Source organism: Prionailurus bengalensis, chromosome C1 (genome assembly GCF_016509475.1).
Source record: "Prionailurus bengalensis isolate Pbe53 chromosome C1, Fcat_Pben_1.1_paternal_pri, whole genome shotgun sequence".
Classification (NCBI taxonomy): Eukaryota; Metazoa; Chordata; class Mammalia; order Carnivora; family Felidae; genus Prionailurus; species Prionailurus bengalensis.
In genome coordinates, this window is record NC_057345.1 from 180,812,331 (window position 1) to 180,836,359 (window position 24,029).

Here is a 24,029-nt window from a genome sequence, read left to right on the forward strand (position 1 = left end):
CCTCTAAGGTTTTGATGGTTTCCTGTCTCACATTCAGGTCCTTTATCCATTTTGAGTTTATTTTTGTGAATGGTGTGAGAAAGTGGTCTAGTTTCAACCTTCTGCATGTTGCTGTCCAGTTCTCCCAGCACCATTTGTTAAAGAGGCTGTCTTTTTTCCATTGGATGTTCTTTCCTGCTGTGTCAAAGATGAATTAGCCATACATTTGTGGGTCTAGTTCTGGGGTTTCTATTCTATTCCATTGGTCTGTGTGTCTGTTTTTGTGCCAATACCATGCTGTCTTGATGATTACAGCTTTGTAGTAGAGGCTAAAGTCTGGAATTGTGATGCCTCCTGCTTTGGTCTTCTTCTTCAAAATTACTTTGGCTATTTGGGGCCTTTTGTGGTTCCATATGAATTTTGGGATTGCTTGTTCTAGTTTCGAGAAGAATGCTGGTGCAATTTTGATTGGGATTGCATTGAATGTGTAGATAGCTTTGGGTAGTATTGACATTTTGACAATATTTATTTTTCCAATCCATGAGCAGGGAATGTCTTTCCATTTCTTTAAATCTTCTTCAATTACCTTCATAAGCTTTCTATAGTTTTCAGCATACAGATCTGTTACATCTTTGGTTCGATTTATTCCTAGGTATTTTATGCTTCTTGGTGCAATTGTGAATGGGATCAGTTTCTTTATTTGTCTTTCTGTTGCTTCATTGTTAGTGTATAAGAATGCAACTGATTTCTGTACATTGATTTTGTATCCTGCAACTTTGCTGAATTCATGTATCAGTTCTAGCAGACTTTTGGTGGAGTCTATCGGATTTTCCATGTATAATATCATGTCATCTGCAAAAAGCAAAAGCTTGACTTCATCTTTGCCAATTTTGATGCCTTTGATTTCCTTTTGTTGTCTGATTGCTGATGCTAGAACTTCCAGCACTATGTTAAACAACAGCGGTGAGAGTGGGCATCCCTGTCATGTTCCTGATCTCAGGGAAAAAGCTCTCAGTTTTTCCCCATTGAGGATGATGTTAGCTGTGGGCTTTTCATAAATGGCTTTTATGATCTTTAACTATGTTCCTTCTATCCCGACTTTCTCAGGGTTTTTATTAAGAAAGGGTGCTGAATTTTGTCAAAGGCCTTTTCTGCATCGATTGACAGGATCATATGGTTCTTCTCTTTTTTTTGTTAATGTGATATATCACGTTGATTGATTTGCGAATGTTGAACCAGCTCTGCATCCCAGGAATGAATCCCACTTGATCATGGTGAATAATTCTTTTTTTTTTTTAATTTTTTTTTCAACATTTATTTTTGGGACAGAGAGAGACAGAGCATGAACGGGGGAGGGGCAGAGAGAGAGGGAGACAGAATCAGAAACAGGCTCCAGGCTCTGAGCCATCAGCCCAGAGCCCGACGCGGGGCTCGAACTCACAGACCGCGAGGTCGTGACCTGGCTGAAGTCGGATGCTTAACCGACTGCGCCACCCAGGCGCCCCGGTAAATAATTCTTTTTATATGCTGTTGAATTCGATTTGCTAGTATCTTATTGAGAATTTTTGCATCCATATTCATCAGGGATATTGGCCTGTAGTTCTCTTTTTTTACTGGTCTCTGTCTGGTTTAGGAATCAAAGTAATACTGGCTTCATAGAATGAGTCCTGAAGTTCTCCTTCCCTTTCTATTTCTTGGAATAGCTTGAGAAGGATAGGTATTATCTCTGCTTTAAACGTCTGGTAGAACTCCCCTGGGAAGCCATCTGGTCCTGGACTCTTATTTGTTGGGAGATTTTTGATAACCGATTCAATTTCTTCGCTGGTTATGGGTCTGTTCAAGCTTTCTATTTCCTCCTGATTGAGTTTTGGAAGAGTGTGGGTGTTCAGGAATTTGTCCATTTCTTCCAGGTTGTCCAATTTGTTGGCATATAATTTTTCATAGTATTCCCTGATAATTGTTTGTATCTCTGAGGGATTGGTTGTAATCATTCCATTTTCATTCATGATTTTATCTATTTGGGTCATCTCCCTTTTCTTTTTGAGAAGCCTGGCTAGAGGTTTGTCAATTTTGTTTATTTTTTCAAAAAACCAACTCTTGGTTTCGTTGATCTGCTCTACAGTTTTTTTTTAGATTCTATATTGTTTATTTCTGCTCTGATCTTTATTATTTCTCTTCTTCTGCTGGGTTTAGGCTGCCTTTGCTGTTCTGCTTCTAGTTCCTTTAGGTGTGCTGTTAGATTTTGTATTTGGGATTTTTCTTGTTTCTTGAGATAGGCCTGGATTGCAATGTATTTTCCTCTCAGGACTGCCTTTGCTGCGTCCCAAAGCATTTGGATTGTTGTATTTTCATTTTCGTTTGTTTCCATATATTTTTTAATTTCTTCTCTAATTGCCTGGTTGACCCACTCATTCGTTAGTAGGGTGTTCTTTAACCTCCATGCTTTTGGAGGTTTTCCACACTTTTTCCTGTGGTTGATTTCAAGCTTCATAGCATTGTGGTCTGAAAGTATGCATGGTATAATTTCAATTCTTGTAAACTTATGAAGGGCTGTTTTGTGACCCAGTATATGATCTATCTTGGAGAATGTTCCATGTACACTCGAGAAGAAAGTATATTCAACTGAGAAATTTTTCAATATGTGAATGGGTAAACAAAATACAGTGCATACATACAATGAAACAGTAGAAGATATATCAAGGAATGGGCCATCAATGCATTTTGGCAATGCGAGTACCTGAATGAGTCTTAAAATGCATAGTATTTTTAATTTTTTTTTCAACGTTTATTTTTGGGACAGAGAGAGACAGAGCATGAGCAGGGGAGGGGCAGAGAGAGAGGGAGACACAGAATGGGAAACAGGCTCCAGGCTCTGAGCCATCAGCCCAGAGCCTGACGCGGGGCTTGAACTCACGGACAAAATGCATAGTATTAAGTCAGTCTGAAAGGCTGAGATTCCATTCCTGTGACATTGTAGAAAAGGCAAAAGTATAGATTTTAAACAAATTTTAAACACATGTGAATAGGTGAAGTTCACAGAATTTTTTAGGGCACTTAAACTATTCTGTATGATACTGTAATGGTAGATACATGACAATTTTTTTAAAAACTCAATAGAACTTTATGGCACAAGTGAACCTTAATATGCATTCTTTAAAGAAATTAGTTGACCAGGATACTCAAGGGGGAATTCAGACTGTGACAAAAGGCTTTACCTTTATTACAAATTTGTTAATTTGGGGTGGGGGTAAAGGGGGATTTACCTTTATTACAAATTTGTGAAATTTGGGTGGGGGTAAAGGTGCTGATTTATGTGATTTTGAAAGTGAGACTAGAAGACTAAAGGCAAGAGAAATTTTACTTAATCATTGTTCTAAACTTGGTAAAGTTTTTCCCCACAAGATGCAGGTTAACAATTCTAAAACCATTATTTGCATATACAGAAATAGAATGATGGAGTAAATGGATACTGAATGCTGGGAGCCTGGTTAATCACTATTGGTGTGGAAGGCTATAGTCAGGGGAGGATGCTAGAATAAACATGCGATAACGGGTTAGGGTTTTATTAATATAAACTCATATTTAGCTTAATATATATACAGATGTAGAGCCATTTATATTTATAAATATGTGTACATTCATAGGTTAGTATGCACACATGTGCATCCTTGTTCTTCTAGCTGAGAGAGCCTAGAAGCAAAGATATCAGTAGCAAGGAGTACACTTAGTGACCAATCTTAATTTCAAATACCATTCTTCAATAAAAGCAAGCAGAAATCCTCAGAGAAATGGCTGACATTAGGACTTGAACAGAGAATACACAGAATGAACCTGGAGCATCTTAGCATTTTGTAGTGCTATGATTTAAAGGCATTGAAAATAAGAATACAAACCCAACAAGTATGTTGGAGTGCACAAATGTCAACGGAAACAGCTCCTAATTGCCCACACCAGTAAGGTTTGGGGAACAAATATGATTGGATTATAACCCAAAGTATAGCATAAATATCTGAGTTCATTCAGATATGAATTATTAAATATGTAACTGGAAAAGAATAGGCAGTCCTCCCAGAGAACTTTACAAATAGTTTACGCAGATACTGCCTCTCCAACAGTAGAGCATACCTCCTCATCATTTCAATTTGAGTTATACAGAGTAACTTCTTTCCAAATAACATTGCACTCCAGTGGGATTGGGGAAAATTACAGTGGAGGAACCTGACAAGCCCTCCTCTAGGTAGGGGATCAAGGTAAGCATTAATGATGATATTATGTTAAAAACACGTACCCTTGATATGATGTGATGAAAATGGAACTTAATCTCTGTTGTCTTTTCCTCAAAAAAAAAAATCCCTGTGCAACCCCAAGAAATACAACAAACTAAAGTCGATAAACATTTTATAAAATACCTAATCAGTACTCCTCAAAACTCTCAAGTCATCCAAAACAAATTCTGAGAAACTATCACAGTCTAGAAGAGCCTTAGGAGACATGACAACTAAACGTAATGCACTATACTGGATGGGATCCTTGAATGGGAAAATGACATCCAATTAAAGATTAGACTTTAGTTAATAATGATGTATTGGTGTTTATTAATTGTGAAATGTACCATACTAATAAAAATGTTAATAGAGGAAAAGGTGTGGGATATATGGCAATACTGTATTATTATAATTGTTTTGTAAATCTAAAACTATTCTAAAGTCAGACTATGTTTTCCTACCCTGATCATTTATATATAATACACATATACACACACACGATAGAGATATATAATTTAGTTAAAAGACACTGAAAGATAATGTACAAGCATTCTTCATTGTATTGTGTCTCATTTTAGTGTACTTACAGATTTTTTAAAACTAATTTAAGGTCTGTGGCCAATGTTCCTTGAGCAAGTCTATCAGCACCATTTTTCCAACAGCATTTGTTCACTTTGTGTCTGTGTCACATTTTGGTAATTTTCACAATATTTCAATTGTTTTATTAATTATTATTATGTTATGTTATGTTATTATTAATATGTTATTAATATGTTATGGTGATCTGTGATCTTTGATGTTACTATTACAATTAATTTCAGGGTTACAAACCACACTCGTAAATAATGGTGAACTTAACTAATAAATGATGGTGATTGATAAATGATGGTGAACTAAATTGATAAGTGCTCTGACTACTCCACCATCCATTCCCCTCTCTCTCCCTCTCCTCAGCACCCCCCCCCATTCCCCAAGATACAACAATATTAAAATTAGGCCAATTATGAACTCTACAATGGTTTCTAAGCAAGTGCTGATGTAAAAGCCCTAACAAGTTATCCAGAAGATCTAGGTAAAATAATTAATGAAGGTGGCTACAAAAACAAATTTTCATTGTAAACAAAATACCCACATGATGGAAGAAGATGTCACGTAGGACTTTCATAGAGGGGAGAAGTCCATGCATGGCTTCTAAGAATAGCCTCTCTTGTTAGAGGATAAAATGGTGGGTGACTTTAAGTAGAAGTCAATGCTCATTTTCATTCTGAAAACCCTTAAGAATTATCCTAAATTTACTCTGCCTGTTCTCTATAAATGGAACAAAGCCTGGATGACAGCACATCTATTTACAACATAGCTTAATGAATATTTTAAGTCCACTATTGAGACCTACTGCTTAGAAAAAAAAAATCCTTTCAAAATAACACCATTCATTGACAATGCACCTGTTCACCCAAAAGCTCTGATGGAGGTGTCCAATGAGATTAAAACATAATGTTTTATTCATGCCCGCTGACACAACATATATTCCTTAGCCCATGGATCAAGGAGTCATTTTGAATTCCAAGTCTTATTATTTCAGAAACATATTTTGTAAGACTACAGCTGCCATGGACAGTGCCTCCTCTGATGGATCTGGGCAAAGTTAATTGAAAACCTTCTGGAAAGGGTTCACCATTCTCGATGCCACTAAAGATATTCATGATTCATGAGATAAGGTCAAAATACTAACATATACAAAAGTGTGGAAGAAACTGATTCCAACCCTCATGGATGACTTTGAGGGGCTCAAGACTTGATGGGAGGAATTAACTGCAAATGCAGTGGAAATAGCAAAATAACTAGATGTGGAGCCTGAAGAGAACACTGAATCACTGCAATCCTATCACAACATTTTAACAGATGAGGACTCGCTTCTTATGGATGGAGGAGCAAAAAAATGGTGTCATGGGGCGCCTGGGTGGCACAGTCGGTTAAGCGTCCGACTTTAGCCAGGTCACGATCTCGCGGTCCCTGAGTTCGAGCCCCGCGTCAGGCTCTGGGCTGATGGCTCAGAGCCTGGAGCCTGCTTCCAATTCTGTGTCTCCCTCTCTCTCTGCCCCTCCCCCGTTCATGCTCTGTCTCTCTCTGTCCCAAAAATAAATAAACGTTGAAAAAAAAATTAAAAAAAAAATGGTGTCGTAAGATGGCATCTACTCCTGGTGAAGATGCTGTGAAAATTGTGGATATGTCGACAAAAAAAAAAAAAGGATTTAGAATGTAACATGAACTCAGTTGATAAAGCAATGACAGTTTTTGAGAGGAACGGCTCCAACTTTAAAAGTTCTACTATGGGTCAAATGTTATCAAACAGCACTGCATGCTACAGAGAAATTGTTCATGAAAGGAAGAGTCAATAAATGTCTTAATTTTAAAATGTGTCACAGCCACCCCAACCTTCCACAACCACTATCCTGCTCAGCAGCCATCAACATGGAAGGGAGACCCTCCACCAGAAAAGAGATTATGACTCACTGAAAGCTCAGATGATGGTTAACATTTTTTTAGCAATGAAGTATTTTAAATGTATGTACATTTTTTTGGACACAATGCTGCATACCTACTGCATACACTATAATATAGTGTAAATATAACTTTTGTAAACCCTGGGAAACACAAAAATATTCATTTGATTCACTTTGTTGAAGTGGTCTGAAACCAAACCCACATATCTCTGAGGTATGAGGTATGACCATATATTCTATCATATAATGACATATAGGTCAAAACATGCAATACTGATATCATTCCAGGAAAATGACTACCTATATCTTGTTTTTGGATTCTTAGAATTATTTATTCACTTAGGAATATGGTTTTAAATTGTATAATCTTAAATACTGGAACTTATTTTAAGATGGTTTAGTCTTAATTTTCTATATTTTGTTCCTTGAAATTTTATAAGAAAATTACAATTTATAATATTTTTTTTGCCCAATGAGTCAAACTGTATGATTTTTTCAATTATATTTGGGCTTTATACACTTTATGTTGTACACTTTTTAAACTTTATGTTTATACATTTTATACACTTTATGTTTTATACACTTTTTTAAAAAAAAATTTAACGTTTATTTATTTTTTGAGAGACAGAGAGACAGAGCATGAGCGAGGGAGGGGACAGAGACAGAGGGAGTCACAGATTCCAAAGCAGGCTCCGTGGGGCTTAAACTCACCAACCATGAGCTCATGACCAGAGCCAACGTCAGACGCCCAACCAACTGAGCCACCCAGGTGCCCCTATGTTTTATACACTTTTTATGTTGATGGCATGTTGGTTAATTTTATGTGTCCACTTGAGGGAGCCACTAGGGGCCAGAATTAAATATTGTTTCTAGGTGAACCTCTGAGGGTGTTTCTGAATGAAATTGGCATTTAATTGGTGGGCCCATTGTCCCCTTTTCAATCCACTGAGGGCCTGAGTAGAATAATGGCAGAAGAAATTTGCTTTTTTTTTTCCTTTTTTCTGTCATATTGCTTGAACTACAACACCTCATCTTATCTACGGCCCTTTGTCTAGAATTTACATCATTGGTTCTCCTATGTCTTATACCTTTGGACTAAGGCTGAATTATATCACTGACTTCCCTATATTTCTAACTTGCAGATGGCAGGTCACGGAACTTAGTTTCCACAATAGCATAATCCAATTCTAAGCACATCTGAATGGTTTTGTTTTTCTGGAGAATCCTGGCTACCAATATACGAGCATTTAAAATCTCTTGTATTGTAATTTTAATGTCCATACTTAGGGTTGTTTAGTTCTATAAAGCCAATAAAAAGTGAAAGATGTGTCTACAAATTTTACTATGTTTACATCATATACATGTAAAAATTTAAAGACTTCTAATAACTGGCTGAACCTACAAATAAAAGCATTAAAAATTCAGTAATGAAAATATATAAGAATATTTAAGATTTAAATTAATCCACTTTATATATCCATTTTTTTATAAAGTCTATATTGAACGATAATAAGATGGTACAATTATACATATCACATTACTAGAATGTTAACTACTCTAAAATCAGTGGAAAATAATTTAAAAATAATAAAACCATATGATATTCCATTTTCATCATTATATATCAACTGAACCAAAACAGGAACCAACTTAAATTAGGTGCATAGAATTTATTGTCACTAAAGAATTTTATTTTTATTATTATATTTATGTAATATAACTGGTATAGGCAACCATTAATACTTTTCTTTTCTCACTATGAAATGACAAGGGGACCTAGCAATATGTGTGTGGACAAGAGTCTAAGTATCTGCATAAAATCAAAAGTGGGGCATGTTCAATGATACTGCCTTTTTCTTCAGTATTCTATCCTGATTCCATAATGTTTTATTCTTACGCATTTATAGACTATTTCATAAAGCAGGGAGAATAGACATGGTATCAGTTATTCTTTTGTAAGGTTGCATAAGCTGTCAAAGGACATGTATCATGTAGTAAGTAAAAAATTTATCACAATTTCCTTGCATTATGAATTGCAATAACTATAGAACTAGATGCATCTGTACGCAGATGATGTGTCTACATGTATTCTGCATATGTCTCAAAACCTTTAGCCTCAGTTTCCTATTTTTTAATATAAGGGAAATATTGCATCATGAATTCCTGGGAGAATAAGGGAAATAATATATATTAGCAACACCAAGTGCATTATGTATGGAATATGCCTACTGTTTCTTAGGTGTTCAATAAACGATAATTATATTATCATTAAAAAATGTATATCACTGGGGCACCTGGGTGGCTCAGTCGGTTGAGCATCTGACTCAGTTTCAGCTCAGGTCATGATGTCATAGTTTGTGAGTTCGAGCCCTGCATCAGGCTCTGCATTGATGAGATTCTCTCTATCTCTCCCTTTCTCTCTGGCCCTTCCCTGCTTATACTGTCTCTCCCTCAAATTTGATAAATAAACTTAAAAAAAATTTTAATCCAAATTCTTAAAAAAATCTATATAGTTTACATAATTACAAGCTTCTGTAGAGCCATAATTGTGATTCATTTTAGAATCTACCACAGAAGTTAGCAGTGTAGTCTGTTTTTATTTTAAATTTTTGAATGTTATGGAATTGAAAGTCATTTTATATTCTAATAATTTTCTTTCTATAATTCAATCCTGAGGACTATCCAATATTTATAGCTTTATTTAAATGAAAATCTACCTTAGTATGCATTGCCACTCACAATTTTGAGGATCATATTTTTGAATCACAAACATAAGAGCTCCTATGTATATTTTATTTATACTTTGAAAATTACCATTTTGATACTCCCAAATAAAAGTCAACTTTGAAAACTGGATTTCTTCACAGTGCATTCCACTGCAAAGATCTCAAATTATAGTTAAACAAGAGAGGAATAATTGCATTATTAAAATTGCATACAATTTAAATATTGGAAATCTCTAGAATATCAGTCAGAAGGTTACTTAATTAAATAATTCTTAATCAGAAAAAGTTAACTTTCTCTGTCAGGCTGATATTTCTTGCAATCCTTTTACTAAAAATGTTTATAATCAGTAATTGTTTATACCATTATCTGAGGAATGCTGATACTTATATTCCTGTTACTTAGTACTGTTTAGTACATAATTTTAAATAACACAGAGGTTTATTGAAAAAAATGTTAGTTCTTTTTACCTATAATATCTGCATCAGCATTTCATATATTTAAGACATTGATCGAACAAAAGTATAATTAAATGTATCTCTCTGCCTTGCTATTTTATTGACTATAGTTATTTTAGCTATGACTCTCTAGTCTCATTTTTCCATATGTCACTCGAAAACTTAGCTGTTTAATAAGTCCTGGCCATCATATTTTTTTCATATTTTTCTTTTCTTTTCCGTTGTAATTTCAAGTCGATGCTTTATTTGGAAGGAAAATATTTAAGGAGGATAACAAGGTTACTCGTTTATAGTACATATAGTTGACCTGAGAAAACATTCTGATGATATAGGTAACGTTTCAAATGTCATAAAATGTGTTCTAGTTTTTGTTTGTTTTTTGTTTTTGTTTTGTTTTGTTTTAGCTTTGAGAACTCTATAAATATTGGTGCTATATAACAGCTAGCAAAATGCTGTTTTATAATTCTCCGGGAAACAAAATCTTCATGCTACATACGATGTTAATTAATATCGATATGATTAAGGTTATAGGCTTCTCAGCAATCGGAAAACCAGAGTTTTTCCTTCTCTCTTTTCTAATAGTTATATCAACATATCATGCCTGTGAAATTAGTAGAGACTAAAGATTTAAAAAGTTAATGTTATGGCAATAAATATCGATTCACTTTTTCGTAAATAGCAGAGTGAATCAGCCGTTTTATAGAATAATCTTAAACCTTATACAGGGCAGACATCAACTGATTGGAATCTAATTTTTAAAAATTCTCCTGTGGAGTTGCTGTGCAAAGTGGGATGATGGAATTAGGTATGTGTTTCACCATCACCTCCCAAGTGAAAAGCACAGAATCCTATTGCTCAGGACTATTTTTCTACAGCCAAAAATACCAAAGGAATTTCGTTCAAGGAAGTGCTGATACTTTCAAGTTGGAAGAGAAGAGGATTAAATAAAAACAGTCCTCGTCAACCCCACTTGAGTGTCCAAGGTTGCATTGATTCTAAAGAGGCTTGATTTCACAAGATATGGATCCTAGTAGAATTCCAACAGGTCTCTAGATCTACATTCTCTGCACCTATAGCCATACTCAAGATATGTTCTGTTGTTTTTAAAGATTGTGTGGCTTTATAGTTATTAACTGTTTATTCTAGCATTTATCATTCTCTAGCTTTATGTAACAGAATAAAGAGATCATCTATATATGTATATATATATTACATCTATATATGTAATATATATAATAAAAGACATTAAAATGGCATTTGATTGGAAAAGACAATATACTAGTCCCAATCCCCAGTTACAGCCTATGCCACCACCCACATGGCTCATAATAATCTTATGAATTCAGCATCTTCTTCCTCTTAGAGCTTCCCCAACAGCTCTACCACCTGAGCTGATCGAGCATACAAACACCTGCTTTATACCGCATGACTGCCTGAAATCTAGACTTAAATTTTCCCAATAGAAAGGTATGAATAAATAAGAATAATTATTCTTTTGTAATGTGTGGACTGGGAAATTTTAAAATATTTTCCCTAAAATATGAAATTCTGCATAAAACAGAGCAAAACATTATTTTTCTAGTCAAGTGCCCAAAATAGAAAAAAGATTCCTAGATCCTCAACACAAAAACAATATTGCAAAAGAAAAATCTCACGGGGGTAAAATCATGAGTGGTTGTTGTCTTGTATGGATGTGAGTGAGGTAGGGTTTGGATAAGAGATGTGACCTAGTGGCAAGAGTCTTCTTAGCCCCCACAGACATGGAAGTCAAGGCCTTGGATCTTTATACAGTAAAGGATTGGAACTAACATATCTGCAAAAACTTGGAATTCTCAGGGTCGTGAAGGAGTAGAGTTTTAAAGACACCTAGCGACAAATGAAGATGATAGGAAAATGTGTCTGATTATGTATGAGCCCTGAAAGAAAGAAAAAAAAAAAATATATATATATATATATATATATATATATATATATATCTCCCACGAGAATTTGAAGCTATAGGTTTAGAATTCATACAAATTTGGGATTCAAATTTATACTACTCAAGTATTCAGGAAACTTCCAAATTTGAAACTGTATTAAAAATTGGTCCAAGACCTAGAGTATATGTCAAGTGTCAAGAAGAAACTGATGCAAAATTGGTTTGGAAATGCAGTTCTATAGCCAAAGCTCAAGGTTTTCTTAAAGATAAAAAAGACCTACAGAATATAAATCCATGATTTAAAAATATAAACGACAAATTACAAAAAAAAACAAGAAATAGATCAAAACAGAAGAAAATAGAATTACAATGTAAAAAATATAAATCTGCTTAATCCAAAAGTTAAGAAAAAAATAACTTTTCACAGAAGGAAGCAAAACTTGTAAAAATAAGAGACCATCAATGAAATGAATTCAACTGACAGATAATACAACAGTATAAAGTAAGTGAAACAAAGTCAAAATACTGGTCATCAAAACTACATGCAATGAAGAGTTGATTCAATTGAAATGCCCTAATTTTCTGTCTTTGTTTAAGGAGTTTGTAGAAGTATTGATTCACTTAAGGCTTTGTTAAAACTACCACATGTGTGAAAAACATAAAATTGTTCATTCAAAGAGTAAAATGTAAACCTTAACTGTTAAAGGATTAAAAGATGAAAATTTGATCAAAAGTGACAGGAGAAAATATGCAAGTTTTAAGAGCATGGCAAATATAAAGATAGATCATTTTAGTACATAACACATTATGAATGTTCACAGGTAGGAGAACCATGAAACTATCCATAGTAAAATACAATCTTAATATTCAGTGTGAAGAATAATTCTGGAAAGACAGACCAAAGTGTCGGAATGCAAATTGGTGCCGGAACTGTGGAAAACAGTATGGAGGCTCTTCAACAATTAAAAACAGAATTACCATATGATCTAGGAATTCCACTACTGGGTATTTATCCAAAGAAAAGGCAAACATTAATTTGAAAAGATATGTCCACCTGATGTTTATTGCAACATTATTTAAAATAGCCAAGATTGGAACCAACACAGTGTCCATCCACAAATAAATGGATAAAGAAGATGTGTTGTGTATGCACACACACACACACACGCACGCATATTGATCATTCACAAAGAGGAATGAAATATTGCCATTTGCAACATGATGAACGTAGAGCATATAATCCTAAGTGAAACAAGTCAGAGAAAGATAAATGCCATATGATTTCACTCCTTATGTGGAATTTAAGAAAACAAATGAAAAAGAAACAAACTAATAGACAAACAAAAGACTCTTAAATATAGAAAATAAACTGTCGGTTGCCAGAAGGGAGTTAGGTGGCCATTTGGATGAAATAGATAAAGGGAATTAAGAGTATACTTACCTTGATGATCAGTAAGAATTGCATAGAATTATTGAATCATTTTGCACACTTGAAACTAATGTAACACTGTAAGTTAATACCTCAAGTAAAAATGCACATATCAAAGAGAGAGAGAGAGAGAGAGAGGAATACCAATGTATAGTAAATAAGATAAAAAGCTAATATTTATTAAAATTTGATAATGAGGGACACCTGCGTGGCTCAGTTGGTTGAGCATCGACTTTGGTTCAGGTCATGATCTCACGGTTTGTGGGTTCAAGTCCTGCATTGGGCTCACTGCTGTCAACACAGAGCTCACTTCAGATCCTCTGTCCCATCCTCTTTCTGTCTCTCCCCCACTTATTCTCTCTCAAAAATAAACAAACATTAAAGATGTGATAATGAATATATAGATCACATTATCTGTTTTTATATATTTAAATAGTTTATAATTTTAGTAAAGTATTATCTATCATAATTCCCAAATATGTTCATTACATAGACACCAAAGCCGGATAAACATATCACTAGTTAAGTAAACTGCATACTAATACCCTTCATAAATATAGGTATAAAACCCCTTCACAATATACTAGCTAATTGCAACAAGTAAAAAATATAGAATATTATGAACCATAACATTGGGATTTGCCTCAGGAAATTAATAAATGTAATACATAATGTTACATGAAATTAACATGAGATTAATAAAGGTAATACATAATGTTACTAGAATAAATGATCTAAATCATTAACTCAATTGACACAGAAATAGAATGTGATAAAATTTGATAACATTTTTACCTCAATTAAAAACAAACCTTCAACTAAGAATGAATAGCAATGTCCTCAAAATAATCCAGGGGGGTTACAAAAACAAACAAACAAACAAACAAACACAACTGATGTCATTGTTAATGGTGAATGATGTAATTCTTGCCTCCTAAATTCAGAAAGGAAACAAGGAAAGACACTTTTGCCACTTATATTCATCATGTACTGGAGATTCTGACCAGGGAAATAAAAAGAAAAAAAAAAAAAAAGAAAAAGAAAGAGAGAGAAAGTATTTAGATAATAAATAACTAAATCTATATGATGAACGTAGAGCATATAATCCTAAGTGAAATGACATAATATATACACACATGACATAATATATACACACATATTTCAAATGACATTATACACACATATTTTGAAGAAATATAAAAATATCATTTCAGCAAGACTGTGAGATATCACAGCTCAATAATCAAAACTCCACTGAAGACTTCCAGCAGACAACATGATGAGAACCACTTCTCAGTGAAATTGATGAAATTATTAAATAAAAATGAAAAATATTTCAAAAAGTCTAGAACTGGTCCTTTGGGCACATAACAAATGAAGAAATTTCAAGAAAACCTAAGAAAATTTAGGAAGAACTCTGAGAGTCTGCTATGTCTTAACCAAGATATGAGCCCTCTTTCCTCCCTCCCACCTGTGTGAGGTGAAAGCTCTGTTCAAGGCAGGTACAGTTCTCAGGTACAAGAACATAAGCCTCCTCTCTCCCCAGCTCTTAGTAGCAGACCAGCTTCCTAGGAGAGGCAGACCATCAGCATCTGTTATGCCACTCCAGCTATCTGTTAAGTCTAAATTTTGGTGACTCTGGCTAAGAGGTGAGGCTTCCTTATTCCACCATGTTCCCACTGCATATAGGTATAACGCCACTGTGAATTCTTGGTTTCCAGTTGTCTCAGCTTGTGGATGGGGGTTCTACTCCAAGAGAGGAAAGGTAAAGAAATCTAAATCTGCTATCCACCATCCACCAAGCACTTAGCTCCTGAAGTGGGAGTGTCAGTTAGACTGAAGTATGCCATTGACCCACCCAGACAAATAAGCCACAGCCCAAAGATTTTGTCTGGGGTAAAGAAACAGATTTAGAGAGGGGAGGGAGGCGCTCCAAGTCCTATGCAAAGGGCCTTCCTTCATTTGCAATAGAGTGTAGAAAAGGCCAACCCCAAGGAAACTCAAAAAACAATGTAACTTATCATGAAAGAAATTGGATTTATTTGTAGATCTAGGCTAAGCTGTAGGCTACCTATTTTCCCAGTGATAATGGGAAAATAAATAGGTGGGAACAGTACACCTGGAATCAGAAAAAAATAATTTCAAACACTGACTTAGGAAACTATCCATTAAAAAGAGTGCAAATTTAATTAGCCTATGAAGTAATTTATGATTCAAGATATTGTTAAAATGTGTGTGTGTGTGTGTGTGAGAGAGAGAGAGAGAGAGAGAGAGGGAAATTAGCTGGCAATTAATGGAAGTTAACACATTTTCAGGGAAAGAGAATGCTGAGACCTATCAAAACTACTGTTATCCCAGAGTGACACAGGCCTGCCTTGCCCTGGGGAACAACAGCACAGTTCAAACTGTGCTGGGTGCCTAGTAGTCTTCGTTATAAAGAAGACAGCCAGTCTGGAACAGTAAGCAAAGAGCAGCCATGAGCTCTGGGAGAGGTACCCATATCCAGAGTTGTAATAATCTATTATGTAACATGTCCAGGGGCCAACAGCAACACGAAAAATATGAAAATATGCGTTTCAGAGTAATAGGAAAGGGTGACCCATATAGTGCCCAAAAGCAACCAATAAAAATCAGCTGTGAGTGTGACCAGATGGGGGATTTAAAGAAGACTTGAAAGTAGCCATTACAGGGGCGCCTGGGTGGCGCAGTCGGTTAAGCGTCCGACTTCAGCCAGGTCACGATCTCGCGGTCCGTGAGTTCGAGCCCCGCGTCAGGCTCTGGGCTGATGGCTCGGAGCCTGGAGCCTGCTTCCGATTCTGTGTCTCCCTCTCTCTCTGCCCCTCCCCCGTTCATGCTCTGTCTCTCTCTGTCCCAAAAATAAATAAATGTCGAAAAAAAAATTTTTAAGAAAGTAGCCATTACAAATATGTTTGTAGGACTCATGGAAAACATGATTAAAGAAGAAAGGTATGATAACAATATCAAAGTAAATAAAGAATATCAATAAAGAAAAATTACAAAAACGAACCAACTATAAATCTTAGAGTTCAAAAGAATAATAAGTATAATAAAAATTCACAAGAGGTCAACAGGAGATTTGAACTTGTGAAAATTAGCAAACGTGTAGACTGATAATCGATTTGCAATCCAAAAGTCAGAGAGGAGGCAGAAGAAAAACGCACAATGTATCAGAGAAACGTGGGACATTAAATGACCCAAATGTGCATAATAAGAAAGCCAGAAGGAAAAGAGAAAAAGTAGATGGAAACATAGGAAGAAATAACGGCTAAAACATCATACATTTATAGACAAATATGAACATATCTATCCAGGAAGCTCCACACACTCGAATTCACATAAACTAAAAGAGATCCACAAACCTAACAATAAAAAATGCTGAAATCCAAAGACAAAAAGAAAATCTTGAAAGCAGCAAGAGAAAAAGTTATCATTTACAAAGAAACCCCAGTAACAGCTGACTTTTTCTCAGAAACAGAAGCCAGAAGGCAGTCTTACATAGTAAAGTCAGAAATAAAACAGATGGCATTTCTACTGATCTAACTGGCATTTTCAAAAAGCACATAAGAAGGAATACCATAAACAATTGGATGCAAAAAAATTTAGATAACTTACATGAACTAGACCAATGCCTAGAAAGACACAGACACCAAAATTGACAAAAGAAGAAATATGACACCTTAATGGACCACTAACAAGTCAAGAGATTGAATTATTAATTAAAAGCCCCCTTCACACACACAAAAGCATAGGTCCAGATGGCTGCAGTCACGTACATTTGGTGCTCTAATGTTTGATAATTTTAAGAGTTATCAAAATTATTACAATAAATTTTACAAAAGTATGGAAATGAATACATTGAAAACTGTAAAATATTGTCAAAATAAATTAAGAAAGATGCAAATTAGGAAGACGATGGAGTAGAAGGATCTGAGGTTCACTTCATCCCACGGATACACCTAGGTAACACCCACATCAGTAAATAACTCAGAAGACGACCAAAGACTGGCAGAACAGACTCCCCACAGATAAATTTAGAGAGGAGGCCACATCAAAGAGGATAAGAAGAGTGGAGTCATGGTCAGGAACCAAACAAACCCGCTAAATTGTCCAAGGGAGGGAAGGAGGGATCCCACAGGCACAGAGAGTTCAGAGGAATGGACTCTACACAGGGCACCCCAGGCATGGAGGACCCACACTGAGAAGATGAATCATCTTAATAGTTGGCTTTGAAAACCAGGAGGTCGTAACTTCATGAGTTCCTACAACCAGTGGGGCTTAACACTTGGAAATTTAAAAATCAGCAGGCTCTGCCCTAGGAGTCACCCAGAATAGGAGGAAACTAAGTTCTTGCTCTTAAAGAGAAAGCACAACCAATAGCCCTGCTGAGATACAGCATAGGAGCAGCAGTTTGAAAAATATTTAGGTTATATTGGAGGGAGATTTGTCTACTAGTCTCAGAGCATGTGCTGGAGGGCCAGGGATGTTTGGGAAACTTCTCCAAGAACAAATGCGTACTAATTCCCTCCCCCAACCCCCAACCAAGATAAAGGGACACTCGGGGGAACCAGCATAGTGCTAACACTCTCCATCTAGCTTGCTAACAGCCTACCCCACCCCAGTGCTCTTCTTCAGACCCACCCCCTCTAGCCCTGTCGCTGCAGAAGTGTTTAGGGTGCTGCAGGTGTCCTCCTGCAGTGGACCAGAGCAGACCTTGCTGGCACAACACACGTGCAGGCCACTTCCCCTGTGGAACCAACCCATCTAACACAACCATGGCAAGAGTCCGTCCAAAGTGGTGCCACAAGGGTGGCAGTGTGTAAGCAGCTCCCCACAGGGACCATCACCACCCAAAAGTGACTCCTGTCCTGAGGAGAGGGAAAGAAAACTATACAACCAGTTCAACTCAGACCCAGCAGTGAACCGGGGGCAGGTATCTAGTCTGAGTGCAAGCCTTGCCCCCTTCTCAGAGGATAACTACCCTGCAGTTTGGTGCTACCAGAGCTCTGACAAATACCTGATCCAAGTCAACTCAAGCCTGAGGCAGCCCCTCACTAGTTCATTACCAACATAGGGACCAAACCCTGCCCATAATAGGCAAAGAGAGCCATTAGAGACAACTGGACTGAAGGAAAATGTGACACAGCCAGAATTCTAGGGTGCATGCGACACACAGAGGAGACATCTCTGAAGTGCCAAATTGTGATGAAGAGGGCACATTACACTATAAGGCACTACCGTGACCTCTTCTTCAGAAGGCCACTGCATTCAAGAGGAGAGGACATAGCTGATTTTACTAACACATAAAAATAAACAGAGAGTTAGACAAAAGGAGGCACCAGAAGAGTGTGTCCCAAATGAAAGAACAGGTGAAAATTACACCAAGAGAGCTAAATGAAATAGAGATAAGTAATATGCCTGACAGAAAATTTAAAGTAATGTTCATAAAGATACTCATTGGACTTAGAGAAGAGAAAAGGACCAGGGTGAGACTCTCAACAAAGAAACAGAAAACATAAAAAGAACCAACGACGAAGAACCCAGTAACTGAAATTAAATATGTACTAGAGGGAATAAATAGACTAGAGGGAGCAGAAGAATAGATCAGTGACCTGGAGGACAGACTAACAGAAAGCAATCAAGTTAAACAGGAGAAGGGATAAAAAAAAATAACAAAAAATAAAAATAGCTAAGGGACCTCAGCAACACCATCAAGCAAACAATATGTATTACAGGCATCCCAGTAGGAGGAAAGGGAGAAAATTTACTTAAAGAAATAAAGCTGAAAACTTATTGAATCTGGAGAAGGAAAACAGAAATCCAGATCCAGGAGGCACACACACACACGCACACACACACACACACCATAATCAACCCAAGGAGGTCCACACCAAGACATATAGTAATTAAAATAAAATGTAGTGATAAAAAGAGAATTTTAAAAGCAGCAAGAGGAAAAAAGAAAAAAAATAGTTACATACAAGGGAAATGCCATTAGGCGATCAGCTGAGTTTTAGGAGAAACTTAGGAGGCCAGAAGGGAGTGGCATGATATATTCAAAGTACTGAAAGAAACAACAACAACAACAACAACAACCCCTGCAATGCAGAATACTCTATCCAGCAAGGCTATCATTCAGAATAGATCAAAAGATAGTTACCTAGAAAAACAAAAGTTAAAGGAATTCACCACTAAAGTAGCCCTATAAGATATGATTTCTTAACTTTATCTTAAGTTTACTTATTTATTTTAAGAGAGAGAGAAAAAGCATGAGTGGAGGAGGGGAAGAGAAAGGGAAAGAGAGAGGGAATCCCAAACAGGTTCCACACTGTCATCACAAAGCCCAAAGCAGGGCTCGAACTCATGAACTTGTGAGATCATGACCTGAGCCAAAATCGAGTCAGACATTAAACTAATTGAGTCACACAGGTGCCCCAAGCCCTACAAGAAATATTAAATGAGTTTATTTGAATGGAAAGGAAAGATCATAAGCAGAAGTAAGAAAAGTAGGATACACAAAAGCAGTAAAATTAAGTATATCTATAAAACTCACTCGAGATTCACAAAATAAAAGGATTTAAAGTATGACACCATATATTTAAAAGGTGCCAGGAAGGGGACTAAAAATTTAATACTTGTAGAAACGGGTCAAAACTTAAACAACCATCACTGTACAAGAGACTACTATATTCATAAATTGTTATATATAAAACTAATGGTAAACACAAACCAATAATCGGTATAGATGTGCAAAAATATAAAGGAATCCAAGTACATCACTAAAGAAAGCCAGAAAACCGTGAGAGAAGGAGAAAAAAGGAGAACTACAAAAACAACGATAAAACAAGTAAAAGCAAATGGCAGTAGGTACATGCCTGTCAATAAGTACTTGAATGTAAACGGACTAAATGCTCCAGTCAAAAGACACAGGGTGATGGAATGGTCAAAAAAGCAAGACACATTTATATACTGCCAAAAGAGATTTAGTTCAGACCTAAAGACACATGCAAATTGAAAGTAAAGGAATGGAAAAGCGTTTATCATGGAAGTGGAAGTGAAAAGAAATCCAGGGAGCAATATTTATATCAGACAAGATAGTTTTATGTTAATTTTTCAAAAGATTTATTTTTATTTTAGAGAGCATGAGTGGGGGAGGGGCAGGGAGAGAGGGGGACAGAGGATCTGAAGCGGGCTCTGCGCTGACAGCAGGGAGCCCAAAGCAGGGCTCAAACTCACAAACCACGAGATCATGACCTGAGCCAAGGTCAGACGCTCAACTGACTGAGCCACCCAGGAGCCCTTCAGACAAAATAAATATTAAATCAAAGATGGGGTGCCTGGGTGGCTCAGTCAGTTGAGCATCTGTCTGAATTTGGCTCAGGTCATGGTCTGGTGGTTTGTGAGCTCGAGTTCCACATCAGGCTCTGTGCTAACAGCTCGAAGCCTGGAGCCTGCTTCAGGTTCTGTGTCTCCCCCTCTCTCTGCCCCTCTCATGCTTATGCTCTCTTTCTAACTCTCAGTAATAAATAAATGTTAAAAAAGAAATTTAAAGCAAAGGCTGTATGAAGATATAAAGAAGGACACTAGATAATCATAAAGGGAACAATCCAACAAGATACTTACAATTATAATTATTTATGCACCTAATGTGGGGATACCCAAATACACAGAGCAGCTAATACCAAACATAATGGAAGCCCTCAATAGTAACACAATAATAGTAGGAGACTTTTACACCTCACTTTCATCAAGGAGAGTGCATCCAAACAGAAATTCAACAAAGAAACAGTAGTTTTGAATGACACATTGGATCAGAGGGATCTAACTAATATATTTAGAACATTCCATCGTAAAACAGTGGAATGCACGTTCTTTTCAAGTGCACATGGAACATTTTCCAGAATAGATCACATATTATTCTACAACACAATCTCAATGAATTAAAAAATGCTGAAGTCATACCATGCCTCTTTTTCCAGCCACAATGCCATAAAGCTAGAAATCAACCACAAGAACAAATCTGGAAAGAACACAAATACACTGAGGTTAAATAACAGGCAACTAAACAATGAATGGGTCAACCAAGTAATCAAAGAGGAAATTTAAAAAATGCATGGAGACATACAGAAATTAAAACAAATCCAAAATCTAAATTAAATTAAAACAATCCCAAAATCTATAGGATTCAGCAAAGCTGTTCTAAGAGGGAATATTATAGCAATACAGGTCTACCTCAAGAAGAAAGAAAAATCTCAAACAATGTAAACTTATACCTAAAAGAGCTAGGAAAAAAAAAAGAACAAAACTGAAAACCACTATAAGGAAAAAAATAAACATTACAACAGAAATAAATGTAGTAGAAACAAACAATATAACAGATGAATGAAACAATGCACTGGTTTGAAAAGATCACCAAAATTGAAAAACTGATAAATCTTTAGCCAGACTAATGAGAGAGAGAGAGAGAGAGAGAGAGAGAACTGAAATAAACAAATTCAGAAATGAAAAATGAGATATAACAACTGATATCACAGATATATAAAGGATTATAAACATATAAAAATATTATATGCCAACAAATTGGATAATCTAGAAGAAATGGATACATTCCCAGAAAATTATTAAAAAATTCAATCAGGAAGAAATAGGAAATTTGAACAGACCAATTACTAGGGAAGAAATTAAATCAGCAATCAAAAAATTCCCAACCAACAAAAGTCCAGTATCAGATGGCTTTGCAGGTAAATTCTACCAAACATTTAAAGAAGACTTAATATCTATTATTCTCAAACTGTTGCAAAAAATAGAAGGGGAAGGAAAGCTTCCAAATTCATTCTATGAGGTCAGTATTACCCTGGTATCAAAACCTGATTAATACACTACACTTTAAGAGAAGTACAGGCAACTATCTCTGATAAACATGCATGCAAAAATTCTCAACAAAATAGTAACAAGCTGTATCCAATATACATTAAAAAACCATTCACCATGATCAAGTGGAATTTATTCCTGCAATGCAAGTGCATTCAATATTTACAAATCAATCACCATGACACATACATCAACGTGAGAAAGGATAAAAAGGATATCATCATTTCAATACATGCAGAAAAAGCATTTGACCAAAGTACAGCATCCATTCATGGTAAAAACTTTTAAGTAGCTTTAGAGGGAACACACCTCAACATAATAAGGCCATATATGAAAAATCCACAGCTCACATCACCCTCACTGGTGAAAAACAGAGAACATTTTCTCTAAGATCAGGAAAAAGACACGCATATCCACTCTCACCAATCTTATTCAACATAGTATTGGAAGTCTTAGCCACAGCAATCAAAAAAATAAAAATATATAAAAGGCAGCCAAATTGTTAAAAAAGTAAAACTTCCACTATCTGCAAGTAACATGATACTGTATATAGAAAACCCTAGACTCCACCAAAAATCTAAAACTGATAAATGAATTTGGTAAGGTCACAGGATACAAAATAAGTATCCAAAAATCTGTTGCATTCCTATATACTAATAAAGAACCAGTAAAAAAGAGGAATTAAGAAATCTTTCTTATTTACAACTGTGCAAAAAGAAAAAAAATACTTAGGAATAAACTTAACTAAGGAGGTGAAAGAATTGTTATCTCAAAATTATAAAACATTGATGAAAGAAATTGAAAATAACACAAATAGAATGATATTTCAAGCTCATGGGTTGGGGGAACAAATATTTTTAAAATGTAATACTACCCAAAGCAATCTACAAATTTAATTAATCCCTATGAAAATATCAATGACAATTTTTACAGAAATAGAAAAATAATCCTAAAATTTACATGGAACCACAAAAGATCTTAACTAACCACAGCAATCTTGAAAAGGAAGAATAAAACTGGAGATACCACGGGATGCATGGGTGGCTAAGTCGGTTGAGTGTCCGAATTCAGCTCAGATCTTGATTTGTGGGTTCGGGCCCTGGGTCAGGCTCTGTGCTGGCAGCTCAGAACCTGAAGCCTACTTAGGATTCTGTGTCTCCCTTTCTCTCTGCCCCTCCCCTGCTTGTGCTGTCTCTCTCTCTCTCTCTCTCTCTCTCTCTCTCTCAAAAATGAATACACATTAATTTTTTTAATTAAAAAATATGCCTACTCAAAAACTTGTTCATAGCAGCATTATTTCTAACAGTCAAATGGAAAGAACCTAAATGTGTCAACTTTTAAGCAGATAAAAACATATGGTATATCTATTCAATTAATATTATTTAGCAATTAAGAGAATAATTAGCATATGCTCAGCATGGATGAACCTTGAAAACATTATGCTAAGTGAAAGAAACCAATCACAGAAGATTACATATTGTGAAACTCTCCATTCAAAAAAATGTACAGAATAGGCTAATCTATAGAGCAAGGAGATTGATTAGCTGAATGGGGCTAACTGGCAGAGAGGGAAGTGGAGAGTTATGGCTAATTAACATAGGGTTTCCTTTTAGATGATGAAATCTAGACTTAGAGCACAGTGGTGGTTTGTACAACCCTGTGAATATATTAAAAACCATTGAATTGAACACATTAAATGGATGAATTTTGGGATGAATATATCATCTGTTAATAAAGCGGTTAAGGGTCGCCTGGGTGGCTCAGTTGGTTAAGCGTCCATCTTTGGCTCAGGTCATGATCTCATGGCCCATGGATTTGAGCTCTGGATCAGGCTCTGTGCTGACAGCTCAGAGCCTGGAG